Source organism: Lactuca serriola, chromosome 5 (genome assembly GCF_051521515.1).
Source record: "Lactuca serriola cultivar US96UC23 chromosome 5, Lser_US96UC23_V15, whole genome shotgun sequence".
Lineage (NCBI taxonomy): Eukaryota > Viridiplantae > Streptophyta > Magnoliopsida > Asterales > Asteraceae > Lactuca > Lactuca serriola.
In genome coordinates, this window is record NC_136412.1 from 347,190,899 (window position 1) to 347,214,640 (window position 23,742).

At 47.4% G+C, this 23,742-nt stretch overlaps 2 long non-coding RNA genes across 2 annotated transcripts; both read left to right on the forward strand.

The window, feature by feature from the left end:
* The first annotated feature begins 394 nt into the window (after positions 1-394).
* On the forward strand, positions 395-2,272 carry LOC145052100 (uncharacterized). Its single transcript, XR_013683976.1, has 3 exons — positions 395-509; positions 1,397-1,459; positions 2,036-2,272. It is a non-coding gene; the product is annotated as an uncharacterized LOC145052100 (long non-coding RNA).
* A 5,889-nt stretch (positions 2,273-8,161) lies between these two features.
* LOC145052101 (uncharacterized) lies at positions 8,162-10,013 on the forward strand. The gene is made up of 3 exons (XR_013683977.1): positions 8,162-8,276; positions 9,164-9,226; positions 9,803-10,013. It is a non-coding gene; the product is annotated as an uncharacterized LOC145052101 (long non-coding RNA).
* Positions 10,014-23,742: the final 13,729 nt, after the last annotated feature.

The window sequence follows — 23,742 nt, forward strand, 5'->3', positions numbered from 1 at the left end:
CTCGATCTTAAAACAACTCGGGATAATGCTCCATCATCTCGTCCACCGGCTCCCAAGTCCATTACGAACCCTTGGGGTGCTGCCATTGCACCTTTACGAGCTCCACTCTCTTTGTAGCACCTGGTTTCCGGTATGTGAATTTTATTTGAGCATTGCCCTAATTTAGCCTTAGACTCGGCGAGTCATAGGGTCCGACTCGCCGAGTAGGGACGAGACTCAGGACGCGTTTTAAGTAGGCGACTCGACGAGTCCATATCCTGGACTCGGTGAGTCACCGCTGCGGGATGAAACCCTAAGTTTCAAGGGTTTGCACCCTATTTAAACTCTCATCCTGCCCCAACTCGTCCCCATTCACCCCCAGAACTCCCCCTACATCGTTTTCCCTTGTATTCTTGAGAGTTTGAGGTATTCTTGGTGTGTTCTTGAAGGTTTTGAAGAGTAAGAGGAGTAGATCAAGAAGAGGAGAAGGAGATCAGCCATCCTTGTGTCATTTCAACTTTTCCTTTGAGGTATAACCCGTTTTCCCCTTGATTCTATGCTTAAAACTTCATTTGGGTCCTTCTTGGTCAATTCCCCAAGTTTGCATGTTCATTATATGTTGTAATAAGGCGTTTGGCCTTTGGATCTATGTAAGATTGAGCTCCAGGAGCTCAGATCTGTTGGCTTTCTGGCCTCATGAGGCTTGTTAGCCCTAGATCTACCATTTTGAGACATTTTGAGCCTTATAATCCATATTGGTGAATATCCACACGTAAAGTTGGAAACTTTATGTGTGATTCGTGTCCTAGAAGTCCAGATCTATGAATGGCATGGTCAGGAACCGAGCAAATCGGTATATTTAAGGAGTGCATGGCGACGACTCGGCGAGTCGCATAGGTGACTCGGCGAGTCTGGTCGCGAGTCACCGAATTGGTCCCTTCTTCGTGTGTCGAGTTGAGCCTTGAGTCACAGGGGGTGACTCGATGAGTTGGGAGCTGAACTCACCCATGTTAGGACTCGGCGAGTCAATGCCCTGACTCGGCGAGTCCAAGGCAATCTTCATAGCTCAAGAACAGACTCGGGGAGTTGTTCATACGACTCGGCGAGTCTTAGCATAAAGTGTTCATTGGATGAAGATGAACTCGACGAGTTGTTCATACAACTCGGCGAGTAGGATGAAGGTGTTGAATGGCAGTTGGAAGGTGAACTCGTCGAGTCATAGCCCGACTCGACGAGTAGAACCAGGGACCCAGGACATTGGTTTGCTAGGGACTCGGCGAGTGGTGATCCACTCGGCGAGTCGGGTCAACTGAAAGTTGACTCCAGCTTTGGCTTAGAGTTAATCCAGGGGTAAAATGGTCATTTTACCTAAAGGACAGTTAGCAGTGTTTGATTGAGTATGTCGTGGAAATTGCAGCCGGAGGACTCCCGGAGCAGCAGCAGTCAGTTAATTCCCGATCAGTTCAGCAGCTACTTCGAGGTGAGTTACCTTCCAGTAGCGGTGGGTCTAAGGCCACAATGCCGACCCACCAATAGGAGTTGTATGATAGATGATTGTCTTTGTGATATCATCTAAGTTCGCTAGTACCTGACATGTTATATGCTAGCATGATATGCTGTATGTGATAGTAGTAGAGTCTGGTTGTTCGGACCGAAGGGTAGTCAGACACCCCAGATACGTCTGACAGTATGTGACGATATGTATGCATGCTGGCTTGTTATGTTATATGTGATCGTAGTAGTAGGGGTGAAATAGTCCCCGAGGATCGGTTGTTAGGACCGATGGGTAGTCAGCACCCCAGAATGGCTTGACACGGGTAAGACGGCACCCCAGAATGGCCGTATGGGTAGGTCAGCACCCCAGAATGGCTTGACACGGGTAAGACGGCACCCCAGAATGGCCGTATGGGTAGGTCGGCACCCCAGAATGGCCGTACCGGGTAGTCAGGCACCCCAGAATAGCCTGGCAGTATATATGTTATGTGTTTTGTATGGTATGCGGTACGTTGGGGGAACTCACTAAGCTTTGTGCTTACGTTTTCAGTTTTGTTTTCAGGTACCTCTGCATCGAAGGGGAAGGAGCCGACGCGGTAGCGGCACGTCATACACACACTCTTCGGTTTCCGCATTTATGAGATTTACTGGGATTGTACTCTGATATTTTGGTGGGATGTACGGTTTGGCTTTTGAGAACATGGTTGCAATGTGTTATGGTGTGAAAAAACAATGTTTCTTTTATTTAGACAACGTTTTATTTATTACTGTTTTTCTAAAGTAAAAAAAAAAAAAAAAATTTGGGTCGTTACAAGTTGGTATCAGAGCCCTGGTTTGAGGGATTCGGACACGCCTTCGGGAGTGTTGGACTCAAACCGAGGGATTGAAAGATTTTTCCAAAAGAAATTATTCTTTAAAACCCGGAAAAGAGTCACGAGAAAGAGTAAAGTGTGTGACGTGCGCAACCGGCCGAGCTCAAGTAAGTATTCCCCATAGTACCCATACAAGTTTATGTTATGTTTATCAGCTTTATGAATATTGCATGCTAGAATAGGCTAAGGATCTAGGAGTGATGCCTTATGTGCCTGTTTATTTGTTGCAGCTTATTGAATATTGCATGCTAGAATTGAGTAGACAGCAGTAGGGTAGCCTGTTTAGGTTATGCCTGATAGTATGAGCTTAGCATCCTATGTTAAGTGTCGTTTCTTGTTTTAAGAACAGTTTTGGCTTGAGTCTGTTTTTCCTTATCCGAATGCTGCTTGCTTCGTGCTCGGTGGGATTCTGAGTAATGGGAGTGAGCCACTAGGTAAACACGTCACACCACATGTAATCGGGGTTGAATAATCCCAAAGTGTTGGAACTGGCCCTATTGCGCAGCTCTTGTTTGAGTCCAACCGTTGTAGGGACGGGCCTTTTACTTGAAGGATGATTTAATCCTCATCACAGGTGGTGGTGTTTAGGTGGTGGCTAACTGGCATTATGAGGAGACCTACAGCAGCTGAGGACCAGTTGTGTTGAACTTGAGTTCTCCCTAGGGCAAGTCTAGGGTGAGAATATCGGAGAGTAGCAGTAGTAGAGGGGAGTTGGTGGAGTCGAGGAATTTCTCGGAGAAGGTACGGATAGATGTGGAAGGTAGTATGGGCCCGTACTACTGAAAGCAGAGGATCCGTACCCGAGCCGAGGAAGGCCAAGACGAGACCAAGGAACCTGTAAGTGGTTGAGATCCCTCAGAAAGTAGCAGTACCACTAATGATTATTATTGATGTTTTGCAGAATGGTGGTACTTCGACCGAGACCGACAGATGGCGGGTCAGGAGAGGGGTCAGGTTCGGGATCTGGCACCGAGCCGATTGAGGAGAGGCTACGTGAGTTTATCACATCGGAGATCACTAGGGGCATCCTTGAGTCGACCCCCATCATCTTTGGGTCGATCAAGGAAGGGATCGTGGAGATGATGGAAGATCGCCTACGGGCATTCAGGAGCGACTTGGCCTCTAGCCAGTCAGGATCTCGCACACTGTCCTTCAAGGACTTCAGGAGCAGTGGTGCGCCGGATTTCCATGGGGTGAAGGACCCCATTGTCGCCAGGCGGTGGATTGCGGATATCGAGTCTGCCCAGTTGATCAGCTTCTGCCCCGAGGGGTCGAAGGTGAGGTACGCAGCAGGATGTTTACGGGACCGGGCCCGAGATTGGTGGGAGTCAGTGGGTGACTCGATGGGAGCCTCGGCTATCGAGGCAATGACCTGGTCGGACTTTGTGGCTAGGTTCAGGGCAGAGTTTGCGCCAGCGGTCGAGCTTCAGCAGCTGGCCAGGGAGTTCTTAGACATGAGGCAGACGACAGAGACCGTGGCGGAGATCACCGCCAAGTTTCGGGAGAGGGCTTTGTTGGTGCCCCAGTATGCAGGTGACGAGGATATGAGGAGGACTCGTTACCATGATATGCTACGAGCTGACATTCGGGAGCATGTTAGTTTTTCGGCTTGCCCTACCCTGGACTCCATGATTGCCAGGGCTAGGGAGAGGGAGATAGATTTGGAGCACATCCGGAAACGGAAACTTGAGAATGGTCAGTCATCGGGGGCTTCGGGGAAGAAGCCCAAGGGATCAGATGGGAGGCCGAAAGGCCAGTCGGGACCGAGCCGCTGCGGGAGGTGCGGCAGGCCGCACGAGGGGGCGTGCAGGATGGGATCGTCAGGCTGCTACAAGTGCGGCAAGTTTGGGCATATCAGCAGGGATTGCACTGCTCCTGCGACCGTTATTCAGACATCGGAGTTGCTGTGTTTCCACTGCAACCAGAGGGGCCACAAGAAGGCCAATTGCCCCATGTTGACAGCTTCAGCGCCAGTGAAGGCGCCAGCTCCAGCGACCCTGCGGATCACGGATGGCCGTCAGGGCAAGGCAGAGGCTCCAGTGGTGAGGAGTCGGGCATTTCAGTTGACTGCCGAGGAGGCACGCGCCGCGCCCGATGTGGTGACGGGTATGATTCCTTCCTTCTATCTTTTATTTTACATTGTTATGATATTGATATGTGCTCCGTGTGTATACATGTGTATTAGGATCGTTTCATGTGAACGGCATCCCGGTTCAGGTATTGTTCGACTCGGGTGCATCCCGATCGTTCGTTTCTCTTGCTCTTAGCAAGAGATTTCATGAGACTTCAGGCGAGTTAGATTGCCCGTTAGAGGTAGAGATTGCCGATGATCGATCGGTGCGAGCATCGATGGTGTTTCGAGATTGTGTCCTGCGACTGTTTGAGGAGTGTTACCTGGTAGACTTGGTTCCCATTCCATTGCGTGGGAACAAGGTGATTATTGGTATGGATTGGTTGAGCCCTAATGGGGCAGTGATAGATTGCGCACAGCAGCTAGTGCGAGTCAAGACCCCAAGCGGGGGAGAGTTGGTGATTCATGGAGAGCGGCCGCAGTGTGGACCCACTGTATGTTCAGCAGCGAGGGCTAGGCGCTACCTTCAGCAGGGATGCGCGGGTTATGTCGCGTACGTGATGGACACCCGGGAGGCGGGTAAGGCAACCGTGAGCGAGGTCCCGGTGGTTCGAGATTTTGCTGATGTTTTTCCGGAGGAACTACCTGGGATACCTCCGGAGCGACAGGTAGAGTTCAGGATTGACCTCGTTCCCGGTGCGGCTCCGATAGCCAAAGCACCGTATCGGTTGGCTCCTCCCGAGATGCAGGAGTTGTCTACGCAGCTGCAGGAGCTGCTGGACAAGGGATTTATTCGGCCGAGCAGTTCGCCCTGGGGAGCCCCGATTCTGTTTGTGAAGAAGAAGGATGGGTCGCATCGGATGTGTATAGATTATCGGGAGCTGAACAAGGTAACGGTGAAGAACCGTTACCCGCTCCCGAGGATTGATGACCTCTTTGACCAGCTTCAGGGTGCATCTTGGTTCTCCAAGATTGATTTGCGTTCGGGTTATCATCAGATGAGGGTCAGGGAGGAGGATATGCAGAAGACCGCATTTCGGACGCGCTATGGCCATTTCGAGTTTGTGGTGATGCCGTTTGGGCTCACCAATGCTCCTGCCGCGTTCATGGACCTCATGAACCATGTATGCAGACCGATGCTGGACCGGTCTGTGATAGTCTTTATCGATGATATCTTGGTTTACTCCAAGACCCGGGAGGAACATGAGGAGCATTTGAGAGAGGTGTTAGAGACCCTGAGGAGGGAGAGCTTGTATGCCAAGTTCTCCAAGTGTGAGTTTTGGTTGCGCGAGGTGCAATTTCTGGGGCACCTCGTCAACCAGGACGGGATTCTGGTCGATCCGGCCAAGGTTGAGGCCGTGATGAGATGGGAGGTTCCGAAGTCCCCATCTGAGATTCGGAGCTTCCTAGGATTGGCAGGCTACTATCGGAGATTTATCCAGGATTTCTCCAAGATAGTCGTGCCCCTGACGCGGCTGACGAAGAAAGCCGTGGTCTTTCGGTGGGGACCCGAGCAGCAGGCTGCATTTGAGACGCTGAGACAGAGATTGTGTGAGGCGCCGATCTTAGCCCTGCCGGAGGGCGTAGAGGATTTCGTGGTTTATTGCGATGCGTCCATTTCTGGGTTGGGCGCGGTGCTGATGCAAAGGGGGCATGTCATTGCTTACGCTTCAAGGCAGCTCAAGCCTCACGAGGCGAACTACCCGACGCACGATTTGGAGTTGGGGGCGGTGGTATTTGCCCTCAAAATTTGGCGACATTACCTCTATGGGGTTCGGTGTACCATCTACACGGACCACAAGAGCTTGAGGTACCTCATGGACCAGCCGAATCTGAACATGAGGCAGCGTCGGTGGTTGGATGTGGTGAAGGATTATGATTGCGAGATCCTTTACCACCCGGGAAAGGCCAACGTGGTGGCCGATGCGCTTAGCCGCAAGACGGCGCCGATCAGGGGCGCCTGTTTGAGGATGACTGTGGTGACTCCCCTGTTGGAGCAGATTCGGGAAGCTCAACAGGAGGCTATCAAGGAGGAGCATCGGAAGAACGAGCGCGTAGTAGGTCAGGTTTCCTCCTTCGATTATGATAGCCGAGGGTTATTGACACTACACCGTAGGGTGTGGGTGCCGTATCATGGGGGCGTGCGTCAGATTTTGATGGAGGAGGCGCACAAGTCCCGATTCTCTATTCATCCCGGGGCGACGAAGATGTATAGGGATCTTCGTCTAGACTATTGGTGGCCCTGCATGAAGCGGGATGTGGCATGGTACGTCGAGCGGTGCTTGACCTGCAGGAAGGTCAAGGCCGAACATCAGAGGCCGCATGGCAAGATGCAGCCGCTGGACATTCCACTGTGGAAGTGGGAAGATATCACGATGGATTTTATCACGAAGCTTCCCAGGACCGCGCGTGGAGTGGATTCGATTTGGGTCATCGTGGATAGATTGACCAAGAGTGCTCACTTTATTCCGATTCCGGAGAGCATATCGGCCGAGAAATTGGCCGACATCTATATCAAGGAGATTGTGGCACGGCATGGGGTGCCAGTATCGGTGATCTCGGACAGGGATGTGCGTTTTACTTCCAGGTTTTGGAAGAGATTCCATGACGAGTTGGGCACTCGTCTGCATTTCAGCACCGCCTTTCACCCGCAGACAGATGGACAGAGTGAGCGGACCATCCAGACTTTGGAGGACATGTTGCGGGCGTGTGTTCTGGATTTCGGTGGTAGCTGGGATACCTATCTTCCTTTGGCTGAGTTCTCCTACAACAACAGCTATCACGCGAGCATCGACCGCCCTCCCTTCGAAATGTTGTACGGACGAAGGTGTAGGACCCCGATATGCTGGGGTGAGGTTGGCCAGAGAGTTATGGGAAGCACCGAAGTGGTGCTCAAGACGACTGAGAGGATACAGCAGGTCCGGAGCAGGCTTCAGACTGCTCAGAGTCGACAGAAAAGTTATGCCGACAAGCGTCGATCTGATTTAGAGTTCCAGGTCGGGGATATGGTCCTCCTGAAGGTGTCACCGTGGAAAGGCGTCATCCGATTCAGGAAGCGGGGCAAGTTGGGCCCGCGATTCATCGGACCGTTCAGGGTCTTAGCCCGGGTGGGCAAGGTAGCATATAGGCTGGATCTGCCAGCCGAGCTTAGCCAGATCCACAGCACTTTCCATGTTTCGCAATTGCGGAAGTGCCTAGTGGACGATTCTGCAGTAGTACCTTTGGAGGATATTCAGGTTGATGACAGCCTGAACTACATCGAGCGCCCAGTCGCAATCCTCGACAGGAAGTCGAAGGATTTAAGGAACAAGAGGGTGGAGCTAGTGAAGGTGCAATGGCAGCACCGCAAGGGTTCAGAGTGGACTTGGGAGCCGGTAGACGAGATGATGGAGCACTACCCCGAGCTGTTTCAGGATCAGGCGGCAGACTTCGAGGACGAAGTCTAAAATAAGTGGGGGAGATTTGTAGCACCTGGTTTCCGGTATGTGAATTTTATTTGAGCATTGCCCTAATTTAGCCTTAGACTCGGCGAGTCATAGGGTCCGACTCGCCGAGTAGGGACGAGACTCAGGACGCGTTTTAAGTAGGCGACTCGACGAGTCCATATCCTGGACTCGGCGAGTCACCGCTGCGGGATGAAACCCTAAGTTTCAAGGGTTTGCACCCTATTTAAACTCTCATCCCGCCCCAACTCGTCCCCATTCACCCCCAGAACTCCCCCTACATCGTTTTCCCTTGTATTCTTGAGAGTTTGAGGTATTCTTGGTGTGTTCTTGAAGGTTTTGAAGAGTAAGAGGAGTAGATCAAGAAGAGGAGAAGGAGATCAGCCATCCTTGTGTCATTTCAACTTTTCCTTTGAGGTATAACCCGTTTTCCCCTTGATTCTATGCTTAAAACTTCATTTGGGTCCTTCTTGGTCAATTCCCCAAGTTTGCATGTTCATTATATGTTGTAATAAGGCGTTTGGCCTTTGGATCTATGTAAGATTGAGCTCCAGGAGCTCAGATCTGTTAGCTTTCTGGCCTCATGAGGCTTGTTAGCCCTAGATCTACCATTTTGAGACATTTTGAGCCTTATAATCCATATTGGTGAATATCCACACGTAAAGTTGGAAACTTTACGTGTGATTCGTGTCCTAGAAGTCCAGATCTATGAATGGCATGGTCAGGAACCAAGCAAATCGGTATATTTAAGGAGTGCATGGCGACGACTCGGCGAGTCGCATAGGTGACTCGGCGAGTCTGGTCGCGAGTCACCGAATTGGTCCCTTCTTCGTGTGTCGAGTTGAGCCTTGAGTCACAGGGGGTGACTCGGTGAGTTGGGAGCTGAACTCACCCATGTTAGGACTCGGCGAGTCAATGCCCTGACTCGGCGAGTCCAAGGCAATCTTCATAGCTCAAGAACAGACTCGGCGAGTTGTTCATACGACTCGGCGAGTCTTAGCATAAAGTGTTCATTGGATGAAGATGAACTCGACGAGTTGTTCATACAACTCGGCGAGTAGGATGAAGGTGTTGAATGGCAGTTGGAAGGTGAACTCGTCGAGTCATAGCCCGACTCGACGAGTAGAACCAGGGACCCAGGACATTGGTTTGCTAGGGACTCGGCGAGTGGTGATCCACTCGGCGAGTCGGGTCAACTGAAAGTTGACTCCAGCTTTGGCTTAGAGTTAATCCAGGGGTAAAATGGTCATTTTACCTAAAGGACAGTTAGTAGTGTTTGATTGAGTATGTCGTGGAAATTGCAGCCGGAGGACTCCCGGAGCAGCAGCAGTCAGTTAATTCCCGATCAGTTCAGCAGCTACTTCGAGGTGAGTTACCTTCCAGTAGCGGTGGGTCTAAGGCCACAATGCCGACCCACCAGTAGGAGTTGTATGATAGATGATTGTCTTTGTGATATCATCTAAGTTCGCTAGTACCTGACATGTTATATGCTAGCATGATATGCTGTATGTGATAGTAGTAGAGTCTGGTTGTTCGGACCGAAGGGTAGTCAGACACCCCAGATACGTCTGACAGTATGTGACGATATGTATGCATGCTGGCTTGTTATGTTATATGTGATCGTAGTAGTAGGGGTGAAATAGTCCCCGAGGATCGGTTGTTAGGACCGATGGGTAGTCAGCACCCCAGAATGGCTTGACACGGGTAAGACGGCACCCCAGAATGGCCGTATGGGTAGGTCAGCACCCCAGAATGGCTTGACACGGGTAAGACGGCACCCCAGAATGGCCGTATGGGTAGGTCGGCACCCCAGAATGGCCGTACCGGGTAGTCAGGCACCCCAGAATAGCCTGGCAGTATATATGTTATGTGTTTTGTATGGTATGCGGTACGTTGGGGGAACTCACTAAGCTTTGTGCTTACGTTTTCAGTTTTGTTTTCAGGTACCTCTGCATCGAAGGGGAAGGAGCCGACGCGGTAGCGGCACGTCATACACACACTCTTCGGTTTCCGCATTTATGAGATTTACTGGGATTGTACTCTGATATTTTGGTGGGATGTACGGTTTGGCTTTTGAGAACATGATTGCAATGTGTTATGGTGTGAACAAACAATGTTTCTTTTATTTAGACAACGTTTTATTTATTACTGTTTTTCTAAAGTAAAAAAAAAAAAAAATTTTGGGTCGTTACACTCTTGTTCCTCAATTCCTTCGACTTCCTGTCGAGGATTGCGACTGGGCGCTCAATGTAATTCAGGATGTCATCAACCTGAATATCCTCCAAAGGCACTACTGCTGAATCGTCCACTAGGCACTTCCGCAGTTGGGAAACATGGAAAGTGTTGTGGATTTGGCTGAGCTCGACTGGCAGATCCAGTCTATACGCCACCTTGCCCACCCGGGCCATGACTCGGAATGGTCCGATGAACCTCGAACCTCACTTGCCTCGCTTCCTGAATCGAATGACGCCCTTCCAAGGCGACACCTTCAGGAGAACCATATCCCCGACTTGGAATTCCAAGTCGGATTGACGTTTGTCGGCATAACTTTTCTGCCGACTCTGAGCAGTCTGAAGCCTGCTCCGGACCTGTTGGATCCTCTCGGTCGTCTTGAGCACCACTTCGGTGCTTCCCATGACTCTCTGGCCAACCTCACCCCAGCATATCGGGGTCCTGCACCTCCGACCGTACAACATCTCAAATGGGGGACGGTCAATACTCGCGTGGTATCTGTTGTTGTAGGAGAACTCGGCCAGGGGAAGATAGGTATCCCAGCTACCACCGAAATCCAATATGCACGCCCGCAACATATCCTCCAAAGTCTGGATGGTCCACTCGCTTTGACCATCCGTCTGTGGGTGAAAGGCGGTGCTAAAATGCAAACGAGTGCCCAACTTGTCATGAAATTTCTTCCAAAACCTGGAAGTAAAACGTACATCCCTAACCGAGATAACTGAAACTGGCACCCCGTGCCGCGCCACGATCTCCCTGATATAGATGTCGGCCAATTTCTCGGCCGATATGCTCTCCTAAATCGGGATAAAGTGAGCACTCTTGGTCAATCGATCCACGATGACCCAAATCGAATCCACTCCACGCGCGGTCCTGGGAAGTTTCGTGATAAAGTCCATCGTGATATCTTCCCATTTACTCAATGGAATATCCAACGGCTGCATCTTGCCATGCGGCCTCTGATGTTCGGCCTTGACCTTCCTGCTGGTCAAGCAACACTCAATGTACCATGCCACATCCTGCTTCATGCAGGGCCACCAATAATCTAGACGAAGATCCCTATACATCTTCGTCGCCCCGGGATGAATAGAGTATCGGGACTTGTGCGCCTCCTCCATCAAAATCTGACGCACGCCTCCGTGATACGGTACCCACACCCTACGATGTAGTGTCAATAGTCCTCGGCTATCATAATCAAAGGAGGAAACCTGACCCACCACACGCTCGCTCTTCCGATGATCCTTTTTGATAGCCTCCTGTTGAGCCTCCCGAATTCGCTCCAACAGGGGAGTCACCACGGTCATCCTCATGCAAACGTCCCTAATCGGCGCCGCCTTGCGGCTAAGTGCATCGGCCACCACATTGGCCTTCCCCGGGTGGTAAAGGATCTCACAATCATAATCCTTCACCACATCCAACCACCGACGTTGCATCATGTTCAGATTCGGCTGATCCATGAGGTACCTCAAACTCTTGTGATCCGTGTAGATGGTACATCGAACCCCGTAGAGGTAATGCCTCCAAATCTTGAGGGCAAAAACCACCGCCCCCAACTCCAAGTCATGCGTCGGGTAGTTCGCCTCATGAGGCTTGAGCTACCTCGAAGCGTAGGCAATGACGTGCCCCCTCTGCATCAGCACCGCGCCCAACCCTGAAATGGACACGTCACAATAGACCACGAAATCCTCTACACCCTCTGGCAGGGCAAAGATCGGCGCCTCACACAATCTCTGCCTCAGCGTCTCAAACGCAGCCTGCTGCTCAGGTCTCCACCGAAAGACTACGACTTTCTTCGTCAGCCGCGTCAGGGGTACGGCTATCTTGGAGAAGTCCTAAATAAATCTCCGATAGTAGCCTACTAAACCCAGGAAACTCCGAATCTCAGATGGAGACTTCGGAACCTCCCATCTCATCACGGCCTCGACCTTGGCCGGATCGACCAGAATCTCGTTCTGGTTGACAAGGTGTCCGAGAAATTGCACCTCGCGCAACCAAAACTCACACTTGGAGAACTTGGCATACAAGCTCTCCCTCATCAGGGTCTTCAACACCTCTCTCAGATGCTCCTCATGCTCCTCCTGAGTCTTGGAATAAACCAAGATGTCATCGATAAAGACTATCACAGACCGATCCAGCATCGGTCTACACACGCGGTTCATGAGGTCCATGAATGCGGCAGGAGCATTGGTGAGCCCAAACGGCATCACCACAAACTCATAGTGGCCAAAGCGCGTCCGAAACGCGGTCTTCTGCGTATCCTCCTCCCTGACCCTCATCTGATGATAACCCGAATGCAAATCAATCTTGGAGAACCAAGATGCTCCCTGAAGCTGGTCAAAGAGGTCATCAATCCTCGGAAGCGGGTAACGGTTCTTCACCGTTACCTTGTTCAACTCCCGGTAATCTATACACATCCGATGCGACCCGTCCTTCTTCTTCACGAACAAAATCAGGGCTCCCCAGGGTGAACTACTCGGTCGAATGAATCCCTTGTCTAACAGCTCCTGCAGCTGTGTAGACAACTCCTACATCTCAGGAGGAGCCAACCGATACGGTGCCTTGGCTATCGGAGCCGCACCAGGAATGAGGTCAATCCTAAACTCAACCTGTCGTTTCGGAGGTATCCCAGGAAGCTCCTCCGGGAAAACATCTGCAAAATCTCGAACCACCGGAACCTTGCTCACTGTCACCTTACCCGCCTCCCGGGTATCCATCACATACGCGACATATCCTGCGCATCCCTGTTGAAGATAGCGCCTAGCCCTCGCTGCTGAACATACAGTGGGTCCGCAAGGTGGCCTCTCGCCATGGATCACTAACTCTCCCCCTCCTGGGGTCCTGACTCGCACCAGCTGCTGCGCGCAATCTATCACTGCCCCATTAGGGCTCAGCCAATCCATGCCTATAATCACCTTGTTCCCACGCAGCGGAATGGGAACCAAATCTACCAAGTAGCGCTCCTCAAACAAACGCAGCACGCAATCTCGAAATACCATCGATGCTCGCACCGATCGATCATCAGCAATCTCCACCTCCAAAGGGCAATCTAACTCGCCCGATGACTCATGAAACTTCTTGCTAAGCGCAAGGGAAACAAATGATCGGGACGCACCCGAGTCGAACAACACCTGAACTGGAAGGTCGTTCACATGGAACGATCCTAATGCATACATATACATACAGAGCACATATCAATAACATAACATCATAAAAATAAGATAGAGGGAAAGAATCATACCCGTCACCACATCGGGTGCGGCGCGTGCCTCCTCGATAGTCAGCTGAAATGCTCGGCTCCTCACCACTGAAGCCTCTACCTTGCCCTGCCGGCCATCCGTGATCCGCAGGGTTGCTGGAGCTAGCGCCTTCACCGGCGCTGAAACTGTCAACTGGGGGCAATTGGCCTTCTTGTGGCCCCTCTGGTTGCAGTGGAAACACAGCAACTCAGATGTCTGAATAACTGCTTCCGGAGCAGTGCAATCCCTGCTGAAGTGCCCAGTCTTGCCGCACTTGTAGCAACCCGATGATCCCAACCTGCACGCCCCTTCGTGCGGCCTGTCGCATTTCCTGCAGCGGCTCGGTCCTGACTGGCCTTTCGGCCTCCCGTCTGATCCACTGGGCTTCTTCCCCGAAGCCCCTCCTATCTGACCCTCCTTTGATTTCCGTTTCCGGATGTGCTCCAAATCTATCTCCCTCTCCCTCGCCCTGGAAATCATGGAGTCTAGGGTGGGGCAAGCTGAAAAACTGACGTGCTCCCGAATATCAGCCCGTAGCATGTCATGGTAGTGGGTCCTCCTCATGTCCTCATCTCCTGCGTACTGGGGAACCAGCAATGCCCTCTCCCGGAACTTGGCGGTAATCTCTGCCACAGTCTCTATCGTCTGCCTCATGTCTAGGAACTCCCTGGCCAGCTGCTGAAGCTCGACAGCCGGCGCAAACTCTGCCCTGAACCTAGTCACAAAGTCCGACCAGGTCATAGCCTCGATAGCTGAGGCTCCCAACGAGTCACCCACTGACTCCCACCAATCCCGGGCTCGGTCCCGTAAACACCCGGCTGCATACCTCACATTCGACCGCTCGGGGCAGAAGCTAGTCAACTGTGCAGACTCGATGTCTACAATCCATCGCCTGGCAGCAATGGGGTCTTTCAGCCCATGGAAATCCGGCGCACCACTGCCCCTGAAGTCCTTGAAGGACAGTGTGCGAGATCCCGACTGGCTAGATGCCATATCACTCCTGAATGCCCGAAGGTGATCCTACATCAACTCCATGATCCCTTCCTTGATCGACCCAAAGAGGATGGGGGTCGACTCAAGGATGCCTCTGGTGATCTCTAACGCGATGAACTCGCGTAGTCCCTCATCTACCGGCTCGGAACCTGATCCCGAACCTGACCCCTCTCCTGAACCACCATCTACTGGCCTCGATCGAAGTACCACCATTCTGCAATACATAATACAATCATTAGTGATATTGATACTTCCTGAGAGATCACTGTTACTTACAAGTTCCCTGGTCTTATCTTGGCCTTCCTTGGTTCAGGTACGGATCCTCTGCTTTCAGTATTACAGGCCCATACTACCTTCCACATCTATCCGTACCTTCTTCAAGGAATGCCTTGACTCCACCAGATCCCTTTCACTACTGCTGATCACTGTTATACTAATCCTAGGCTTGCCCTAGGGAAATCTCTGATTCTACTCTATCCAGCCCTCAGCTGCTGCAGGCCTCCTTGTAATGCCAATTAGCCATTACCCGAATACCATCACATGTGATGAGGCTCAGATAATCCTTCAAGTACCCGACTCGTCCCTACAACGGTTGGACTCAAACAAGAGCTGCGCAGTAGGATCAAATCCGGCACTCTAAGATTATTCAACCCTGATCACATGTGACGTGACGTATTCGCCTAATAGCTAACTCCTATTATTCAGAGTCCCACATAACACGAAGCAAGCAGCATTCAGACAAGGGTAACAATCTCAATCAAATCTATCTGCTTAAAGGAACTATACTAGCATAAAGTGCTAAGCTCATACTATCAGGCATAACCTAATCAGGCTATCCTACTTGCTGTCTATTCAATAACTAGCATGCAATTCTCATACAAATGAGACACATAAAGCAGGCACATAAGGCATCACTCCTAGATCCTTAGTCCTATTCTAGCATGCTGTTCTACAAAAGCTGATAAACATAACATAAACTCGTATGGGTACTTTGGGGAACACTTACTTGAGCTCGGCCGGTCGCCGAGTTGTATGAACACTCATGCTGAGACTCGCCGAGTTGTATGAACAACTTGTCGAGTCTGTTCTTGATCTATGAAGATTGCCTTGGACTCGCCGAGTCAGGCAATGACTCGCCGAGTCCTTCCATGGGTGAGTTCAGCTTCTAACTCACCGAGTCACACCGTGTGACTCACTGCTCACACTCGACACTACAAAAAGGGGACAAACTCGGAGACTCACGAACAGACTCACCGAGTCACAGGAATGACTCGCCGAGTCGTTGCCATGCACCCACTAAATACATAGATTTGCTCGATTCCAGTCCATTCCATTCACAGATCTGGACTCCTAGAACACGAATCACACGTAAAGTTTCCAACTTTACGTGTAGATATTCACCAATACGGATTTTAGGGTTCAAAATGTACTTAAAATGGTAGATCCAAGGTCTTCAAGCAATGAGGGTCCATAAAGGCTACAGATCCGAGCCCTTAGAGCCCAAACATGCCTAGATCCGAAGTCCCTCAACACTATAAGCTCAATACACAAAGGTCAAGACTAGAAGAAGCCTTGAAATGGCTATCACAAGCTCTCAACGAGATAATAATGAAGGAACAGAGAGGGTTTCGAGTCCAATACCTCTAGAAGTTCTGAAATGGCACAAAGATTCTGGATCTTCTTCCTCTCCTCTTGATCTACCTTCTTCTTCTCTCCAAAACTTCAAAGAAATGCACCAAAATTACCCAAATTACCAAAAGAGGAGTTAGAGCTTCGAGAGGGAGTGTTCTGGACGCAATGGGGGCTGATATGAGGCACAAAACGTCATTTAAATAGAGTGCAACCCTTGAAACTTAGGGTTTCATCCAACAGCGGTGACTCGCCGAGTCCGGAATATGGATTCGCTGAGTTGCCAACTTAAACATGTCCCGGGTCCCGTCCTTACTCGGCGAGTCAGACCTATGACTCGCCGAGTCCAAGGCTAAAAAGAAGGAAAAATACTCAATAAGATTTACATACCAGGAACCAGGTGCTACAATGAAAGTTGTAGATATCGTTAAACTGTAAACGTACGTAAAAAGAATGTCCAAATCTGACTTCGTATGAGGAAGTTATGTTTTTTCCAAGATCTGGATATAGTAGTAGACAGCTAAAAACTCGAAATTGAGATCGAGATGCTTTTGGCCGAAACAACCTAAATGAGAATCGAAGGTCTCAGCAATAGTAGTGCAACGGTGAAAAGTCTGACGAAAACGAACATCGGATGAAGAAGTTATGGATTTTTAACGGACTTTTCGTGTCCCGGCCCATTAAAAATAACATAATAAAAATAAAGTCAAAACTAGCTGACGGAGTCTAAACGAGAGTTGTAAGTCCTTTTCACACCTACGCGTACATATATAGAACGTCAAAATCGGAGCTCGTACGCGGAAGATACAAATTTTACAAGTTTAAGACACGAAAAACGAAGCTGCCAGGTGCCTCACGAGGTGAGTTTTTGACTGATGTGTTCCAGCATGTCAGCCACGTCCAATCGTCAAAGAGGATCAGGCTAAGCCTCACGACGTGAGACACCCAAAACTCACGACGTGAGACCCCAAAACTCAGCCTATAAATAGAAACCGATGGTTTCGAGTTCTAGTGCTCAATTCTCTCTTCTCTTGTGCTGAAACTCTGCTTCTAAGCCCTCGAGACCCTCCCAAAGCCCCGGTGTTCGCGTACAAGTCCCGAAGGAAGGTTTTGCATTCCCGAGATTCCCGAGAATCCCGAGAAAATCGACTTTCACAAGCCGAAGTTCTGCTCAATTTTCATCTCACTATCTTCAATCAACCAAGTGAGTTCATACCCCTATAATCTACACTTTTAAATGTTTTATAAATGCTTTTATATGCTCTTAAGGGGGGAATACAAGTAAACATATGGTTATTATCGTGTGTTACATAAAAGTTTCATTATACACTTTTTATCAAGTGAATCATATGTGATTCATAACTACTATATGGAAACTTTCGTACGTAAAATATATCACGATAATATCTTGTCTTTTGAAATGAAATATGTTGTTATATATATATATATATATATATATATATATATATATATATATATATATATATATACAAAATAAACACTATGTTTATACTTTAAGTATATGTGTTCATTTATGGCACTACAGAAGTTATACTTTTCATAACAAGTGAGCATTACACTAGGGTTTACTATACAAACGAAACATACATTTTGAGAAACTATAATCGGTATAGTTTACGATAAAATCATGAACATTTACATACTAACGAATACTATATCAAGGAAATACTTTCATATACAAGAACAAATGGACATTTTCATACGTAAATCTATTTTAGACTAAGTTTTGTGAGACATTTCATGTACTTTCGAGTATGCATTTTAAGTCCTGTATTATATACCATAATCCCTTGTAGGGGAGCGTGATACTTGTGTATAGATCTATACGGGATTGACAATCCCGCACCTAAGCTGTTAGCTACAGCTAAGCCGGCAGGCCTAGGGTGACAAACGTCATAACTTTCCAACGCCTGAAGAACGTTGTTATAGGCATCCTGGTCAAATAGCATGGTTATATTCACTATCTTCTATCTCATAGATCTGATATATTCTCTATGGAATACGTGTTATGTGTGTATGCCTCATGTGTTATGTGGAATATGTATTGATTAAAGCATGCTATACAGGTTTTTAAACAATGTATAAAAATGTATATTTTTATCTACTAATATGTTGGGTAGAACATGGGTAGATAATTGGTGTGAAATAAACAGATGAGAGGCCTCAGTGTTATTGGTGTTATTCTAGTCATTCAGCAGAGTATGGATGACGACCACGGGCTATTCTATGATGGGTTTTATACAAACAATCCTAAGTGTGCATGCAACCCTAGTTTGGATCTATGTTTTCACTATTAGATACACAACATTATGAACACAAGAATAAAACCCTAATGTGCATTGCTATTTTCGAAATTAACATACAAGGTTGGATTACATACCTCTTGTTGTTATATTGCAATAACAACTTAAATCTTCAAATCCTAAGTCTTGAAAGCAATCACCACAAGTGTAGTGCCTCTAATGGCTCACAAACACCACAAGCAATTGGAGAGGCTTAAGATAGAGGAGGGAGGAGATGGAATTCGTCCTTGGGACCTCTTAGGAGCATGTACACGAATTCTAAAGGCCTAGGGGTCTTTATATAGGGTTTAGATTAGGGTTTCAGTCCTTATCCTTATCCAGTTGCTTGCCCACCAAGCAACCACAAGATAAGCCTTGAAAAACCCTTATCTACTTATCCTTGGACGATTTTAAGGATATCCTTATCCTTGAATTCGTCCATCCTTTAACAAGGATAAATATTGCCCTATCTTGCAACTATCTTATAATTACAATTCAGCCCCTCTAGTTTAATTAATTACACTTGATCACAAAATTAATTCCTAATTAATTATTGACCAATATTAATTAAACAAATATGATTTTTCCTTTAATATATTATTCTTATAACATATTAATAAATCACAATAACCTCTCTCTTTATTTAATTTCTCCAGTCAAGTTGCTTTGGTGAAGGCAACCCAAAAGGACCATGCACAACCGGGTCAAGTACTTACCAAATATGGTTACGGGCTTAGACACTAATCCAACAGTCTCCACTTGGATAAGTCTAGTAACCACAAATGTAACGTGCAACCCGATTAGCAATCCTAGCTCTCAAAGACGCTGTCAAACTCTGATCTTATCAGTAACCTGTCCTCTAGATAAGGGATCGTACAGTCCTATGTTAGATATCATGCTGACAGTTCTATGGAATGATTAGTCAAGCATTTAGGTTTCTCGATCTTCGATTTATTTGACATAGAACTTAATCGAACACATCAATTTAGTTCTGACCGGGCCCGACACATAAGTCAAATCAAATCATCGAGCGGCCGAGATATCTCTTCTACCCTCTTAGGATAAAATTTACAGATAAACTTCGACTTATATGCATTTACTTATTCAATAATCAACTATACACAACAATGCGTTTTATAACATTGAGTTACCAATGCGTTTTCACATTATCAATGTACAATCAATTAGCAAATAATAAACCATATATCTAGGTTTTAAGACTATATGATATTATCGTCTTGCGATCACCTCTTATATATCATATTCTATATGGTGATTCCAGCAAGCGCGGGTTTATTCCAATGCTCAAAACCAGTTCATAAGCACTCATGAACGTCGCAACAACCCTTTGCTATGTCTAATACCATTTAGACAATCTACGCACCAATTCATGACAATCTTCATTCATATCTACTTCCAACACATGAACGATTGTGGACAATTTGAATAATTTGATTATTCCTAATAAACTCAAGTATTCTGCAAGTCAAAACATGCAAAAATTGAAACAATAGTTAAACAATTAACATATGACAGTAGCTTTACTTATAAATAAAACTCCTTTATTTAATCATCAAATGTCAATTACATTTATCTATTACACATTTCTAAAACTATCTAATCTATGCTAATACCATCCTTCAGCCCAATACTCCTAGCATGCTGCAAGTGCTTAACCCTACTCAGTCCCTTCGTAAGTGGATCTGCTGGGTTATCTTCTGATGATATCCTCTTCACTACGACTTCTCCTTCTTCTACACGATGTATGATGAAGTGATATTTTCTGTCGATATGTTGAGATCTACCATGATCCCTCGGTTCTTTAGTCAAGGCAACCGCTCCTTCATTATCACAGAAAATCTCCATGGGCTCCTTTATGGCGGGTACAACTCCAAGGTCACCAATGAAGTTCTTCAGCCATATTGCCTCCTTTGACGCTTCGCTCGCTGCTATGTACTCTGATTCGCACGTTGAATCAGCTACTGTTTCCTGTTTGGAACTCTTCCAAGTCACTGCTCCTCCATTTAGGGTAAAGACCCAGCCCGATTGCGAACGGTAGTTGTCCCTATCGGTTTGGAAGCTGGCGTCACTGTACCCTCGCACCTTCAAGTCATCGCTCCCTCTGAGGACTAAAAACCATTCCTTCGTCCTCCGAAGGTACTTAAGGATATTCTTCACAGCAATCCAATGTGCTCTGCTAGGGTTCCCTTGATATCTACTAACCATGCTCAAAGCAAAGGCTACATCAGGGCGAGTACAAGTCATAGCGTACATGATTGAGCCAACTGCGGAAGCGTATGGAACTCGGCTCATTTCAGCTATCTCAACTTCGGTACTCGGACTTTGAGTCTTACTCAATTTGGCATTGCTTTGTATCGGTAATTCTCCCTTCTTCGAGTTTTCCATACTAAAACGTTTTAGTACTTTCTCTAAGTAAGTGTTCTGACTAAGTCCAATTAGTCTCTTACTTCTTTCTCTTACTATCCTTATGTGAGAAGCTTCTCTGAGGTCCTTCATAGCGAAGCACTTCCCGAGCCAGGACTTAACCTCTTGCAAAGTCGGGATGTCGTTTCCTATGATTAATATGTCATCGACATATAAAACTAGAAAGCTTACTATACTCCCACTGGCTTTGACATATACACACGACTCATCTTCGCTTCGTACAAATCCAAACTCTTTGACTTTCTCATCGAAGCAGAGATTCCATCTGCGAGATGCTTGCTTAAGTCCATAAATGGACTTCTCAAGCTTACACACTCTATTCGGATGTTTCGGATCCACAAACCCTTCTGGCTGAGCCATGTAAACATCCTCAGCCAACTTTCCATTAAGGAAAGCGGTCTTGACATCCATTTGCCAAATCTCATAATCATGAAATGCGGCAATAGCTAGCATCACTCTAATATATTTTATCTTCGCAACTGGTGAGAAGGTCTCTTCATAGTCAACTCCGGGAGTTTGAGTAAATCCCTTCGCAACCAATCGCGCTTTATATGTGTGTACCTTTCCATCCACGTCGGTCTTCTTCTTGAAGATCCACTTACACCCAACAGTCTTACGTCCGGGCACATGATCAACCAAATTCCAAACTTGGTTATCATACATGGATTGGATCTCGCTATCCATCGCCTCTTTCCATTTTGCAGAATCCGGGCCTGCCATGGCTTCCTTATAGCTATTAGGTTCATCAAGATTTACTAGTGTACCATCACTAATATACGTGTCCCCTTCGGTAGTAATATGAAAACCATAAAACTAGGGTTGAACTCTAACTCTATCGGAACGTCTAAGAGGTAAGGACTCGTCAATTGGTTCAACCGGAGTTTCCTCCTCGGGTTGAGTGCCAGCGGTAGAGGTTCCTTCATCTACCGACTCTTGAATCTCTTTAAGCTCGATTTGCCTCCCACTGTCCTCTTGTCCTATGAGTTCTCACTCTCGGAAAACTCCTCTCCTCGCAACAAAGACAACATTGTCCTTCGGTCTATAGAAGAGACATCCAAAGGATTTCGGCGGGTAGCCGATGAAAATACATCGCTCACTTTGAGGTTCAAGTTTGTCGTGAGTGTCTCGTCTTACGAAAGCCTCGCAACCCCAAACCTTGATATGTGCCAACGAAGGAGCTTTCCCCGTCCATATCTCGTGAGGTGTTTTGGCAACCTTCTTAGTAGGGACTTGGTTAAGGATATGGGCGGCCGTCTCTAAGGCATACCCCCAAAAAGAGATTGATAGTGAAGCACGACTCATCATAGAGCGAACCATATCCAATAAGGTTCGGTTACGCCTTTCTGCCACACCATTCAATTGTGGTGTCCTAGGTGGCGTCAATTGCGAAACTATTCCACACTCCTTGAGATATTCGTGGAATTCAAGACTTAGGTACTCTCCTCCTCGATCGGATCGAAGCATCTTGATCTTCCTGCCCAATTGATTCTCCACTTCATTCTTAAACTCTTTGAACTTTTCAAAAGTTTCTGACTTTTGCTTGATTAAATAGATATACCCATATCTACTATAGTCATCGGTAAAAGTCACGTAGAAGCGGTTCCCATCCTTCGTGGTTGATCTAAACGGTCCACATACATCGGTATGTATTAGGTCCAATAAACCTTCACCCCTTTCGCACGTACCAGCGAAGGGTGACTTAGTCATCTTTCCAAGCAAACAAGACTCGCACGTGTCATCTTCCCTAAGGTCGAATGACTCCAACACTTCATCCTTTTGGAGTTGGGCTATGTGTTTCTTGTTGACATGTCCAAGACGACTATGCCACAAGGATGCTTTATCCAAACTATTGGAAGAATCTATATTCAAAACATCATTTCCTAAGTTATCAACAATCATAACAGTTTCATAAATTCCATTACATGGTATAGCTTCAAAGAAAAAAACACCATTTAGATAAGCTAAAATAGAACCATTCTCATTATTAAAAGAAGATCTAAAACCTTGTCTAAACAAACCATGAAATGAAATGATGTTTCTAGCCATTTCTGGCGAATAGCAACAATTGTTCAAATCTAAACATAAATTATTCCTAAGCACTAAAGAATACACTCCAATCTTGGTCACAGGCGACGATCTTCTGTTCCCCATGATTAGATTGATTCTTCCTTGCTCCACATCCCTACTTCTTCTTAGTCCCTGCACATTAGAACAAATGTGGTAACCACAACCGGTATCAAGAACCCAAGAAATAGCATGACTAGAATCGTTAGATTTAATTGTGTATATACCTGCAAAAGATGGCTTGATCTTTCCTTCTTTGATGGCTTGCAGGTACTCTGGGCAGCTTCTCTTCCAATGTCCTATCTTGTGGCAGTGGTGGCACTCTGCCTCCTTAGGGTTAGGGCAGGGCTTAGCGGGATCAACTTTGGTCCCACTAGAAGAGGCACCATCTCGGGCTTTCACCTTGTGATAGTTTTTAGACGAAGCCTTCCTCTTCTTTCCCTTTCCTTGACTAATAGCCAAGACAGGAGCAGCGGGTGGATTGGGAGTTGGTGCAATAGACTTGTCCTTGAAGTTGCTCTCAACGACCCTCAAGAGACCTTGGAGTTTGCTTAGGGTGACCTCTACTTTGTTCATGTGGTAGGTCATCCTAAATTGATTGTACATCGGAGGCAAAGAGTGAAGCACCATGTCGATCGCCAAGTCTTCCCCAAAGTCAACATTCAACTTGCGAAGACGATCGACATACCTTTGCATCTTTTGCAGGTGCACGGTAAGAGACTCTCCATGACCCATCTTAGCGGAAATCATGTTAGTGAAAATCTCATAACGCTCTTGTCTCGCGTTTTGGTGGTATCTCTCCAATAAGTCTTGGTGCATCTCGTATGGATACATGTCCTCATAGGACTTTTGGAATTCAGAGTTCATTGTGGCTATCATGATGCAGTGAACCTTCGTTGCATCACGTTCATGAGTCTCAAAAGCACTCATTTTAGCCGGAGTAGCGATTTCTGGATTGATCTTCTCGAGCTTTTCATCAAG